Source organism: Cygnus atratus, chromosome 1 (assembly GCF_013377495.2).
Source record: "Cygnus atratus isolate AKBS03 ecotype Queensland, Australia chromosome 1, CAtr_DNAZoo_HiC_assembly, whole genome shotgun sequence".
Lineage (NCBI taxonomy): Eukaryota > Metazoa > Chordata > Aves > Anseriformes > Anatidae > Cygnus > Cygnus atratus.
The window spans coordinates 199,822,461-199,835,863 of record NC_066362.1 but is presented as its reverse complement, the minus strand read 5'-3'; the positions used below and the strand labels follow the sequence as shown (position 1 = coordinate 199,835,863).

General features: G+C 41.2%; 2 protein-coding genes across 2 annotated transcripts in view; one reads left to right on the top strand and one right to left on the bottom strand.

Moving 5' to 3' along the window:
* CTSC (cathepsin C) overlaps positions 1-13,403 on the bottom strand; it is a 770,970-nt gene that overhangs the window by 403,398 nt on the left and 354,169 nt on the right. The gene's annotated exons all lie outside the window — the stretch shown is intronic.
* TYR (tyrosinase) overlaps positions 1-13,403 on the top strand; it is a 59,056-nt gene that overhangs the window by 4,108 nt on the left and 41,545 nt on the right. The window lies entirely within an intron of this gene.

Below are 13,403 nucleotides of genomic sequence, written 5' to 3'. Positions count from 1 at the left end.
GATTTGCTAAAGAAATAGTTATTATGCCTCACTTAAATAGTAATAGATGAAATTCTGCTCTCCTCTGCACCAGAGATAATTTGGAGAAATTACTGAAGTCAATGGAGCATTTTCTGCAATTAAAAGCAGAATCTTTCTGTTGGAAGTTAGCATCAGAGCTTTGGGGTTCCCTCCATGTGCTAGAGAGACAACAAGGAAAGTGCTGCTTTAGGTTTGCAGTTGTGGAAACATGGCCACACCACTGGGTTCATCCCCCTGAATTTTGTCTCTTCCAAAAGAAGAGTGCCTTGAGAGAAGTAATTACACAGTGTGGAGAGCTGTCTGCTCTCAGCTGCGTTGGTGTAAGCCTGGAGTCAATTCTTTGCTGCAAGCACCGAGAATTTCCCTTAGCACTTCATTCCGTATCGTCCTGCAGAACCACTTACACAAATACAAAGCTACTACAGAAAGGGAACAAGTTACACAAATAGCAAATGGATACAAGTCTCCTGAACTAATAATGGCAGTACTTTAGATCCATTACCTGGAAATATGACTTCATAAGAAATATGAATTTCAGCTATTCAGGTGCAGTTACTTAATTCTAAGCACAGTTTACCAAGGAACTGTACTTGTTAGTTGAATAGTCTGACGGGAACATTTGAAGCTTTATTTTCTGTTCACCATTAAAAAGGGTTAATAAATTTCAAAAACCTAAACACCAGCAGCCAACACATCTTGATTCTTAAACCAGCCAAGCCCCACATCCTTGTGGACAGCTGAGTATCTCATAAATTATAACAGTTAATTTTTATTGCAACTTATAGTTTTTGTGTCATCCATAAGCGGGTAAATAAATAAATAAAGCCCAAATGGAGCAAACAACTGTAAAAGAATTTATCAGGACTGATCTCATGATATGCTATCCCCACCCTGAGGGAAGTGGAATCTGCACACAGCAGGGACAGCCAGTTGAGCATCCTCTGCCATTTTATGTCATTATCATCTGAAAGTAATTCCTGCGCTTCCATGGGATCATGGATGGCTAAAAGCAGAGTTTGGCATGTGTCTGTCTCTTCTCTAAAATATAGCCATTGTTGATCAGGAATTGTGTAGTGTGGAAAAATAAACATATTCCAAGGTATAGAAATAAATAGCTAAGGAATTTCATAAAAAAATATTGTTTGCTTTTGTTTTGTTTTTTAATAATGCACCAGAAAAAGAACCTTCATGTAGAAAGGTAAGTCTGAGAATTTATGTTAGATGTGAAGACAACAACTCTAACAGGGCACAGCTTGAAGACAAGTAGAGATCAGGAAATCAGATTCTGTCAAGCCAGAAAGTGTTAATGAATATTTCAGCTGTAATTGATAGCAGAGTTTCCTACTCCACCCAAGCACAGTTCTGAGGTGTTGAACCAGATGTAAATTATCCACTAGTTTTGGGCTGTCTCTGAGTAAAGAGATTAAACTCAGCCAGCCTATCCTGAAGGCTGAGAAAATACCTTGAAGGGCCTGGGTTTGTTTCAGTGCTGTCACTTCATGTTTGTCTCATCTCTTTGTAGCCTGAGTTTTGTAGCTCCTCCAGTTAATGCTTATGCTAGAAGGGTCACAAAGATAATTAAATTTCTTTAAAGTTTAACTTTGCGATTTATTTTTATTTTTTTAATTTTTTTGCCTGTTTTACCTTTCAGTTCCTGGTAATATTCAGGAGTACGTGAACAATCAGATATAATGATACACAGTCTATTACAAACCTTTTGGGCTACTATAGATACAACACCTTTTAAAGTTCTACCTATAAAAGTGATCTCCCAAAGTACAGTTGTACAATTTGTTCTATTGTAGATCGTTTGGGGATTTCCTTGTATTTTTCTCATTTTGCGAGTACATTAGCTTCTGCATGCCACTTAATTAGGATTAGATCATGCCAGGCCCTAATGCAGCCAAAATAAATAAATAAATAAATAAAAATAAAAAGTAAACCTCTTTACAATTGCCATGTTTTAAATCTGGCATGAGGGCTGCACTTTAATGCCATTCCCAACCAAGAACATGTGAATAAATGGAGAGAGACAGAGCAGAGAAAGGCACTGAACCAGTACAAAATTTCTTTTAGACACATAATGGGACCCGGGGCTCCGATTTAAGCATCTAGACTTGTTGTAGGACAAGCAGACACAGGGGAATGCAGCAAGGAGGACTTGGAAATGCCCACATCCCACCCTTGGGAGAGGCAGGATGTGTCCCACAGACAAGCAAGTCAAGTGGTTGCTCTGGCTGCACTCTGAAGTACGTATGTTTAGGTTATATTAACCTGGAGCATAACACCATGAAAACATATAGAATCACAGAATCACAGAATCATCTAGGTTGGAAGAGACCTCCAAGATCACCCAACCTCTGACCTAACACTAACAAGTCCTCCACTAAACCATATCACTAAGTTCAACATCTAAAAGTCTCTTAAAGACCCCCAGGGATGGTGACTCAACCACCTCCCTGGGCAGCCTCTTCCAATGCCTAACAACCCTTTCAGTAAAGAAGTTCTTCCTAATATCCAACCTAAACCTCCCCTGGCGCAACTTTAGCCCATTCCCCCTCGTCCTGTCAGCAGGCACGTGGGAGAATAGACCAATCCCCACCTCGCTACAGCCTCCTTTAATGTACCTATAGATAGTGATAAGGTCGTCCCTAAGCCTCCTCTTCTCCAGACTGAACAATCCCACTTGTTCTCCAGACCCCTCACCAGCTCATTGCCATTCTCTGGACTAGAGCTTCTGGAGAGGGGTGGATTTGGGCTTGGTGAACTTTTGGGTGGTCCTTTGTGGAGCCAGGAGTTGGTCTCGACGATCCTTGTGGGTCCATCCTGACTTGGGATATTCTGTGGTTCTTTGATTCTATGCTACACATATTGCAGGTCCCTATGAGCACAGATACAAAGCAAGCACAAAGAATTTATCACCAAAAACCCTAAAGCTTTGAATTTAAAAATAGCAGACATAGGACTGAACACTGCCAAAGAGTCCTGTAACACAATTCCTTTTATTAGGCACAGGGGCTGGTCTGTGTAAGCACTAGCATACTAAAAGACAAAAGGGTTTCCCATTTGTGAAAAGGTGCGAGACAGCTGCAACAGTTCCACACATTTACAGTCTGTTTTCTAAGAAATGATACAAAGAGCTGTGCTAAAGATCTCAGCTGCAGTGCACCAAGGGATTTTTTCTTTTTTTTCTTTTTGGGTGCTACAAGGCCCAGGAATGATGTTGCACATTCTGGACTGCCATCTACTGGCATTTACTCTGCTAACTACTTACATAAGCTGATCCTCAGAGCATCTTGCTAACTATTTCTCTGGAGAGTGTGGATTTATAACGCAGAAGAGCAGACATTCGATCTGAGTATGAAGCTTTTTACAGGGTGAAGAGAGAAATTTGCTCAGGACTGTTACAAAATGGAATAAAAAAAAAAAAAACAACATGTGTTTAAGCAGTGTTTTGCATGTAGAAACACCTACTGAATTGTGAGAGAAATCTCAAATAATTTTCTTCAGACAGGATCTTCTGTGAAGCTATTTTATTCGCGATTGCAATGGCGGGCGTCCTGTCAATCAGGAGCGCATTTTAGTAAACAAATCACAACCTTTATTCCCTATTACCCGATGCCTGATCACCTCCCCTGTTTCCTCATTGGCTGAGTACTACAGGTTCACAAGCTATACCATATATGTACATTTTTTTCTTTTTTTTTTTCAACCCTTTAATTTCTCCTTTCTTATGTTTTGAGAACTTGTGATCTTTGTTTTACCATTCTCACACTGCCCATCCTGTTTTTCTCAAGCTTCTACCTTATTTTGGAACAGTGAGGCCTTCTACTGTCCACTTATCTACTTAGCATTTCTCCTTATTATGACTACACAACTACCTTGGAATACAGAAAAGTAATTCTCTACAGCAAAAACACAAGTTAGTTTCTCACAATTCCCCCCTCTTCTTTTCTTACTCCTATTGTTGTACCTCTTCACATACTGTACTCTAGAGTTTTTCCAACATTAAGGTGCAATATTCTTCTTCGGATGTCATGGGGGGGTGATAGATATACAATGCCATTATTATTACAATACCAACAAATAGCTGTTTGAGCCAATTCTATTCAGGTAATCACGAAATTAGTTTCTCCAAAATGTTTCTAAATGCCCAGAAAGTGTCATCTTGAGCTACTCTGTGTAGGATCTTGTTGTGTTTTTTGTTTTGTTTTGTTTTTTCCCAAATATTTTTGAGATCAGTCAAATTCATCCCATTTGATCTACAAATATACAGCAACTAGTATTAATTACAGTGCACATTCCTCCTTATGAGGTTATTAATAAATCTAATACTATTTGATTCTAGAGTACTATTTTTGCAAACTTATCTAACTTATTTTCAAGATCTTCAATATATTTACAATATTTTTTGTATTTTGAGATATTTACAATAGCTTTTTCTAATTCACTCACCCCTAACCAAGGTTAAAACCACCTTGCAAAGCTGTGAAATGCTGGAGAATTTTACTAGAGAATTATCTGGAGTCCACTTAATTCTGCGTGTGGTCTCAAGGGGCTTCGGATTTGTGGGTCTTCAATAATAGTTACATTTGAAATTATTGCCTCCAGGGTGCAAGCTCACTTCCATCCTAGGGGCAACACCTTCCTGGCTTTATTACCACATAGCCAGTACCACCCCTTGCCATTTGGGACAGGCCATCTGGTTACAGGCTTCTCATGTTGTATCTGGTGTGCATTATGTATATTAGCATTCCCATGGCTACCATATTCAGTACAGTATGGATTATTCCCTATTTCATGGATATTTCCACACCCAGGGTCAGTAATATTGCCCCCTGAGTTTTCTATCAATGTTGTTTAAAAGGCACCTTTGATAACACAATATGTTGTAGCCAGGACTATGTGTAGGGAGCTCAACTTCAAAATCTATTCCTTCCCAGGACTGAGTATGATTTGTCATTTTTAGAAATCTAGAGAATCCAGGCACAGTTGCTGCTGGAAATAGCAATCAGGGACAAGGCCGTTTCAATCTTTCTAGTCATCTGGGTGTAAATCCAACAATTATTTTGAGATAGAACTCAAGAGATGTTCTGGATTAATTGGAAATGCTAATTTTTCCCTCCATCCTATCACTAATCCCTTGAGAATACGTATTACTAAGATAAACTTAAAATACATCATTTCTATGTATATATACACCCCTATATTAATTAAGAAATAATAATTAAGAAAAACAATAAAAATCACAAACTAATAAGGATTCTTCTGGTGGGGATTGAATACCCTCCTTTCTTTTTCTCGCACTTCCAGAGAGTGTTCACTGGAAACACTCCAATTCTGTGTAATTTAATCCCTTTTACTTATTAATTCATTAAGAATTCTTCTTAGGAGAAGTTAAAGGTTTGCGATAGATAGTTTTAACAGTTTTAACCTTAAAAGTCTTTGTTAATGCAGTCTCTCAGGTATCAGGGTTAACTGATGCTTTTACCCAGGTATGAGTCCACCCTTTCTCAGCCATTCTTACTGTTGACTCAGTAGTCAGGAGCACTTGGAACAGTCCGTCCCACTCAGGTTGCAGTTTCAGTTCTCTCCATGTTTGCATCAGATCCCAGTCTCCTGCTCAGAATGGATGGATCAGGACTTCCAAGGGTGGGGTTTGAGCTAATGATCCACAGGTCCTGAGAGATGACAAAGAGGACAACAGCCTGAGTATATAGTTCTTAAGAAAAGCATCTTTTGTCTCAATTTGAGGTAATTCTTTCCCTTTGTCCAGGTACAACAATCCAAATAATATTTCATATGGTGAAACTCCCACATCTTTTCTTGGTGCAGTTTGAATTCAGGGAAGTGCCAAAGGTAAGCACTTCGTTCGGGGAAGCTGAGTTTCAATTGCTTCTTTACTGTCTGATCCGCTCCACCCTTCCAGAAGAGGAAGGATGCCAAGGAGTGTGAAATTTCCACTTAATTCCTAGAGTCCACATTAGCCCTTGCAATATTTCTGACATAAAGTGATTTCCTTGATCAGAGTAAATATTTTCAACAATTCCATACCTGGGAGTTATTTGTTCTAGAATTACTTTAGTTACTATGTTCGCAGTAGCAGATACTGAAGGGAAAGCTTCCAGCCACCCTGACAAATGATCTACCAAGACTAATAAGTATTTAAATCTACCTACTCTAAGGAGTTCTGTAAAATCTACCTATACATTTTGGAAGTGTTGAATTCCTGGTTCTCGCCCCCTTTGGGCTGACTGCAGATAATTTTCCCATTTGACTTTTGGCATACTACACAACTCCTGAGTACTTGTTCAGCCAGAGTACATATATTCCTACACATACATATTTCCACAGCACAGTGTCACACATTGCTTGAATTCCCCAATGACCCTCTTGCTGTAAAACAGTTAATATTTGCCTCATTAGCACTTTATTCAGCATTTCTCTCCCATCAGGGAGTATCTATTTTCCTTTGGACTTTGTAACTCCTAATTCCTTAAAAACATCTTTCTCTTAGAACTTTTACTTTTTAGTTTTGGGTAGGGGTAGCTCAACAATTCCCTGAATCCTCTCTGGATTTATTCTTCATTCCTCCTCAGACACTACATATACCCTAAATATTTGACTTCTCTTTCTACGAATTTTAATTTATTTTCCAATACTTTCAAGCCCTGTTTTCAACAGAAAGTCGAATAGCCTGTTAATGTCTTCCTTCACAACTGTTTTCTCCTGTCCTGACAATAAAAGATCATCCACATATTGTAACAGTAACACCTCCTTTGGAGGTTGGAATTACTCCAAAATTTGTTCTAGAACTTGCCCAAATAAATTGGTGGCCCTGTAAACCCCTGAAGTAAAATTGTCCATCTGTATTGCTGCTTCCGCTCCGTTTCAGAGTCTTTCCACTCAAAGGCAAATATATCTTTGCTCTCAGGGTTTGAAAGCACCCCATTAATAATACTGTTATTCCAGCCTAACAATTTATTATTTGAATGCCCAATTACATTATCGAATCCTTTCCCAACAAGTTAGTCCCTGCCTCGGGTGCATACAATAATTGCCCAGTGATCATTCTATCCCTAGTCTCAGCTTGGTGTCCCCAAAAAGTGGCACTGTTATCCCAGTCCCTTCTACCCCCATCACATTTAGGGTTTCATTAGTTAATTTAAGCCTTGATACTTTACAGGCCAGTAATGACCTAGCTGCCTCAGTGTATTGGGTTCACATGGCAAGGTTCTGGTAGTGGAGGGGACTGCAGTGGTAGCCCCCTGTGAGAAGAATCCAGCAGCTGCCCCATGTTAGATAAGGGCCAGTTTTAGCCAGCTCCAAAGGGGCCCACCGCTGCCCAGAGCCAAGCCATGAGCAATGCAGTTTAAATCTGTATAAGAGCACACCCAAGAAAAGGAAAAAAAAAAATGCTGCACAACAGCAGCTGGGAGAGTGAAGAGTGAGAAACCTCCCTGCAGACACCAAAGTCAGTGCAGAGGAGGGGGAGTGCAGTGCAGAGGTGCTCCAGGTGCTGGAGCCGAAGCCCCCCTGCAGCTCACAGAGAGGGCCCTGATGGGGAAGGCAGACCCCCACAGCCCATGGTGTACCACGGCAGAGCAGATCTCCACACTGCAGCCCATTTAGGAACAGCCCAGGAAGGTCGGCATCCCACGAGAGGGACCCCATACCAGAGCAGCTCCCAAAGAGCCTATTTTTTGCTGCCTGTGGAGAAACCCACACAGGACCAGCCCAGGAAGGTCGGCACCCCACAACAGAGCAGGGAGGAGAGTGACCGTGAAGGAGCAGTGGAAACAAAGCACCACGGACTGACTGCAGTCCCCATTCCTCCACCCCCCCCGCACCACTCAGAGCAGGGAAGAGGTGGAAGAGAGTGGTGGATGGGGGAAGGTGCCCCCAGCTTGTTTCTTTGTTTCTCACTGCTCCAGCCCATCAGCAATAGGTAATAAATTTTATTAATCTTCCCATGCTGTCTGTTTTGCCCGTAACAATAATTGTAGAGTGATCCCCATTGAGGTACACTTGAGGAACCCTTGAGGTACACTTTTTCATTTAGCAGGGAACTAGCTTTCTGAGAAGCCCTGACTCCCCTTTTCTGAATTTATAACAGCAATCTCTCCTCCATCTTCCACTCTGGATACTCCTATTTGAAGTGGCCAGCCTGGCCACACTTAAAACATCTTCTCAAAGCCTGTCCCTGCTAGGATTTAGGCTGCAATACAGGTAGCTTTCCTTGTCTGCCATTCCTTCATCTCTCTTCCTCTCCTTTCCATCCTGGGCCCGACTCCTCCCGAAAGTCCCTCTATCTCTAGCCCTCTGCCTCACTACCCAGTACGCTGTGAATACCATTAGTTTCACTCTCTGCTTTTCCTTCTCATCTCCCCTCTTGGCGTACACCTTCATACTACCTGCACTGCACACTCCATCCTCCCACCTTCTGGAGCTTTTTCTGTGTATCTGGCCAGGCTTTAATCACAAAATGGACTTTAAAGAGCCCTTGAGCTACCGGGTCCTCAGGATTCATCCCCGAGTACTTTCTAATTCTGACCCCAAGTCTCTCATAGGATTTCTATGTTGTGGGTTGTTATTATTTCAGTTGGATAAGCGGATATTTCTGCTCTATTGGAATTACTCTCGGTCCGAGGGGGGGGGGGGGGGGGGGGGGGGGGCGGGTGTTAGTTCTTTCCCATTCTTGCATAGCTGCCTGCCGAATCACATTCTTCTCCAGGGAATAACATACTCAGGATTGACATTTCCCCCCCAGGAATACAATCTAGGCCTTAGAAATGGATTTGACTGTTCTGCTAGGCCCTCAATTAAAGCCTTCATTTCCTTCTTAAAACTCCTAACCTCTCTGCTGGTAAGGGGGGAGTGGCACCAGCCCCACGTCAGCCCTGCACGGCCCCGAGGCCCCACCAGGACCCCGCCACCTCCACTCCTGCTACTCCGCACTCCCCGGCAGGACTTCTCCAGGGACAGCGTCAATTGCAGTCCCTGTCTCCCCTCCTGGAGCACCTGCCACTGCCTCCAGTGCAATATTAGGATTATAGGGAGCATAACTTGATTCCACTTCTGAAAACCTTATCTTTTACATATAAATTTCAAGCCTGAATTTTCATCGGACCCGTATTTTACCCAAAATACTGAAGTTCCTTTTATTAGCTTTTTAGGCCAGACAATTACACAGTATCAAACCATTTTTTAAAATTATATATTTTTAATCTTTTTCCCTAGTTTTTGGGTTGTTTTTCCAAATCCTTATCATTCTCTCCAAAGGGCTATCTTTAGGCAAAATCCCAGGGTCTCCAACCCCACCCTGCTGACTCTTGGCACCCTTAATCCCCAGCTCTTCCTGACGTGCTGCTGTGGACTTTACCACCCACAGGGTACCACACGCCTTCACCTAGGATTAGGACAGAGGTGGGGTGTACTGCCCAGCACCTCACTTCACCGTGCTTGGGGTACCGTACACCTAAGGGCCCAAACCCCCCGAGACTCTCTTTCCCTCCTTTCCTCTCCCTTTCGCTTCGTCCCTCTCCAGCCGAGGGGACTTCGTTCGTCCCCTCGCAGGACTACCGAGCCTTGCAGATCGGGACTTCACATTCGCTTCGCACTAAAAGTGTGTATCATTCACACTCCACAAAAGAGTCTCCCCGAACCCAACCCGAGGCAAGACATGATAAAGTTTCCCTTACCTCGGACCGTGCACGGCTTCCCGGTCCAGGTTATCAGCAGTAATCCCCGTGCCTGTTCTCGATCCGGGCTGTGTCTGTGTATGTCAGTGTCTGGCCTCCCTTCTCCCCAGAGCTTCACAGAGCCTGTCTTCAGGTTAACAGTCTCGGTCCTTTGCCGGCGGTACCGAGATGACTCACCACCCCCGACTGGACCGCTGAAATCAGCGAGGTGCACCTTCCTGTCTGTGGTGGCAAGAAATCTTCGGCAGGCGACAAGATCCCAGACAAGCTCCCAAACTGTGAGAAAAATCTCAAATAATTTTCTTCAGACAGGATCTTCTGTGAAGCTATTTTATTCGCGATTGCAATGGCGGGCGTCCTGTCAATCAGGAGCGCATTTTAGTAAACAAATCATAACTTTTATTCCCTATTACCCGATGCCTGATCACCTCCCCTGTTTCCTCATTGGCTGAGTACTACAGGTTCACAAGCTATACCATATATGTACATTTTTTTCTTTTTTTTTCAACCCTTTAATTTCTCCTTTCTTATGTTTTGAGAACTTGTGATCTTTGTTTTACCATTCTCACACTGCCCATCCTGTTTTTCTCAAGCTTCTACCTTATTTTGGAACAGTGAGGCCTTCTACTGTCCACTTATCTACTTAGCATTTCTCCTTATTATGACTACACAACTACCTTGGAATACAGAAAAGTAATTCTCTACAGCAAAAACACAAGTTAGTTTCTCACATGAAGCTTTTTACAGGGTGAAGAGAGATATTTGCTCAGGACTGTTACAAAATGGAATAAAAAAAACCAACGTGTTTAAGCAGTGTTTTGCTAGTAGAAACACCTACTGAATGAAAAGAAGGCAATTATGTGACCTATTTTGTGTAAACTTTATGCAGATTAAATCTAAAAAATAAAAATAAAAATGTTTGACTGGCCTTTGTGCTGTTACAACTTACACAACACATGACTGATAAAACAGCAAATAATAGTTTCAGGATAGAACCATACTTTGTAATACCTCAGTTATACCTTTCTGGAAAAGCATCCTGGCTAACTTTACGGCCAGTCTTTAATTTGTAGTGCAGAACAAATGGCAGAAGGGCACAGATAAGCATTTTCGTTCCTTTGCCTTATGCTGTTATTTCATGATCATGAGTTAATGGATACCTTATAGCATCTGGCTTCTGTTTGGTTAATCAGACAGTTAACAAGGGCTACACTGAGACATAAATTGAACAATAACAAAATAAATAGACATTTATAAGCCTCATAACATTAAGAGTTGCATTAAATCACGCTGAAACAGATAAACAAAACATTGGGGAAACGTTCCTTTGTTTAGTATATTTGAGCTCATGCCTGAAGATTGCCCATCTGAATATTTGAGTTTTGAAGGCAACATGCGATTCCTCTTTAGGACGCAATAGGGATGTGTCTCCATGGTGGTGGGGAGAAGATGAAAAGACAGGAGATGACAGGGCAGAGAAGCCGAAAGAAGATCTACATAAGGACTGGAGAAAACAGAGCTAGACAGAAAGCTTACATGCATGTAGTTTCCAAGCCAAATGCAGACTGGGAAATGGGTTGAGATCCACCAGCCAAGGCTCACTTGTTTTCTTCACTAGTGCATTTCTAGGGACATAAGACTGTCCATTCTTTACAAACAAATTACTAGAGCATTTCCCACAGCCTGAAACCTGTTTTCCTTTTAACTGGGTTGAACTACAAGAAAGTAAATTTTTACAAAGAGAAAACAGTCATAAAAACAATAGCATAGCTGTACTTTGTGTTTATAAATGTAGGTCTTTCCATGTTGCTACATCTCCCTTCCTGGTGAATTCTGAAAAGAAACTTTTTAGAGCTGCCAGGAGGGATCAAGTTCTGCACACATGAAACTCTGCTGGATAACCACCTAAAGCCTCCAAGGGCATCTCACTAGTTTTAACAGACTGGGGCAAATCTCAGTTAAAAGAGAGTCTCAGTGGATAAATTTCTCTGAAAAGCTTTCTTATCTCCTCAAAAAAAAAATATTCATGAGATTCATATTCATAGGAAACTTATCACTTAAGAACTCCAGCTCCTTAAGAAATCTAGGTTATATCACCAGCTCTGTCACACATTTTCCGTGAATTTGTGGTCAAATCACTTAGAAAAATGGTATTTCTCATCTCCTTCCAGTCATCCAAAAGTTCATTAGACAGCAAAGCAAGTTGCCTTTCTGTCTTTAGTGACTTCAGAGGCACATCCATGCCTCCAGGGTGTGATTCAACCCATCCTAATGCAGAAGCAGAACATTAAGTTGAACACTCTTAATTTTGCTTTCCTTGCTAACTGCAGTACAGAGACAGTTTTCACATTGATTTTTTTTACACATTTTCTTTCATTGACTTAATCAATGGAGAGAGTTTGGTACCCCTTAGAAGTAAGTACACCTCACCTACCAGGCGTCCGGTTTCGGAGGGCTGAATCACACGCGGGAGATGCCTCTCTCTCTCTGTCGATTGCAGAAGTTGCTCTAAAGCGCTGTTTCAATCCAGCAATTCGTACACAGCTAGTGCCAGCAAAGTGAATCTCCCACTCAATTCCTTCACTAACAGAGAATCTCATGTTCTTCTACCTCATTCACAGCAGAAATGACTGCTTTCAATAACTTTCTTCATTGTTTCTGTCCATGAAACAGGAACACATCTCCAGGATGAAAGACTTCTGGAGGTTTCAGTGTTACGTGTTTTCTCTTGAGATATATCACTCGATATTAAGACCTGTTATTTTTCCATACAGTTTTCTCATTAACTGCACTGATTACCTGTTAACCACAGAATCCTATATTTTGAATAGATCTCTGCTTGTTTGGAGTATTGTTTGGGTGTTTTGGTTTTTTTGTTTTGTTTTCGGAAAAAAATAATGCAAAGCACTAGACAACACACTTTGTTCAGACTCGCAGCCTCATCTGCAGTACATATGAAACAACTCCTGGAAATTTTGAGCCACTGTTATTCGTTTTCATTTTTGTAGACCCCATCAGCTGTGCCACAAGACGGGACCACCAAACCGTCTAGTCTGATCTTCTACTTGTTATTGTGTCATTACCTTTTCCTCCATCCTCCATTCTGACTGCACGTCAGGCAGGTTTTCCTGAATGTAAAGAAGAAATGTGTGTTAGTACCTGTACGAAGTGCCTACGGGTTTATTTTAGCAGAACGTGGGGAAAAAATAAATAAATAAAATAAAATAAAATATAAAATAAAATAAAATATAAAATAAAATAAAATAAAATAAAATAAATAATAAATAAAATAAAATAAAATAAATAATAAATAAAATAAAATAAATCCTGGCCAAGCAGTGGATGCAGTGAGAGCTAGTATATGAGAGTTCTTATGATGACCATGAGATCTTCATGGTCATCATAGGACCTACATCCTTAGGTAACTAATAAGTTGTTGTGGCTTTTAAAAGATTCTGAGTGACACCTGAGTAACACTGATGGTCTGCGTGGTCACTTTTAACCCATAGCAAATGTGAAGGAGTTTGACTTACAATTATCTGAGTATCATTTAAAGTTACATTGAGCTACTAGTTACTTAACTACTGATTTGAGTATTCTCAAAGTGGACTGGCAGTTTCCACTTCCAGTCATCTGATGGTCATCTGATTAATAATGACTTATGTCATGGTACTTTGTGAA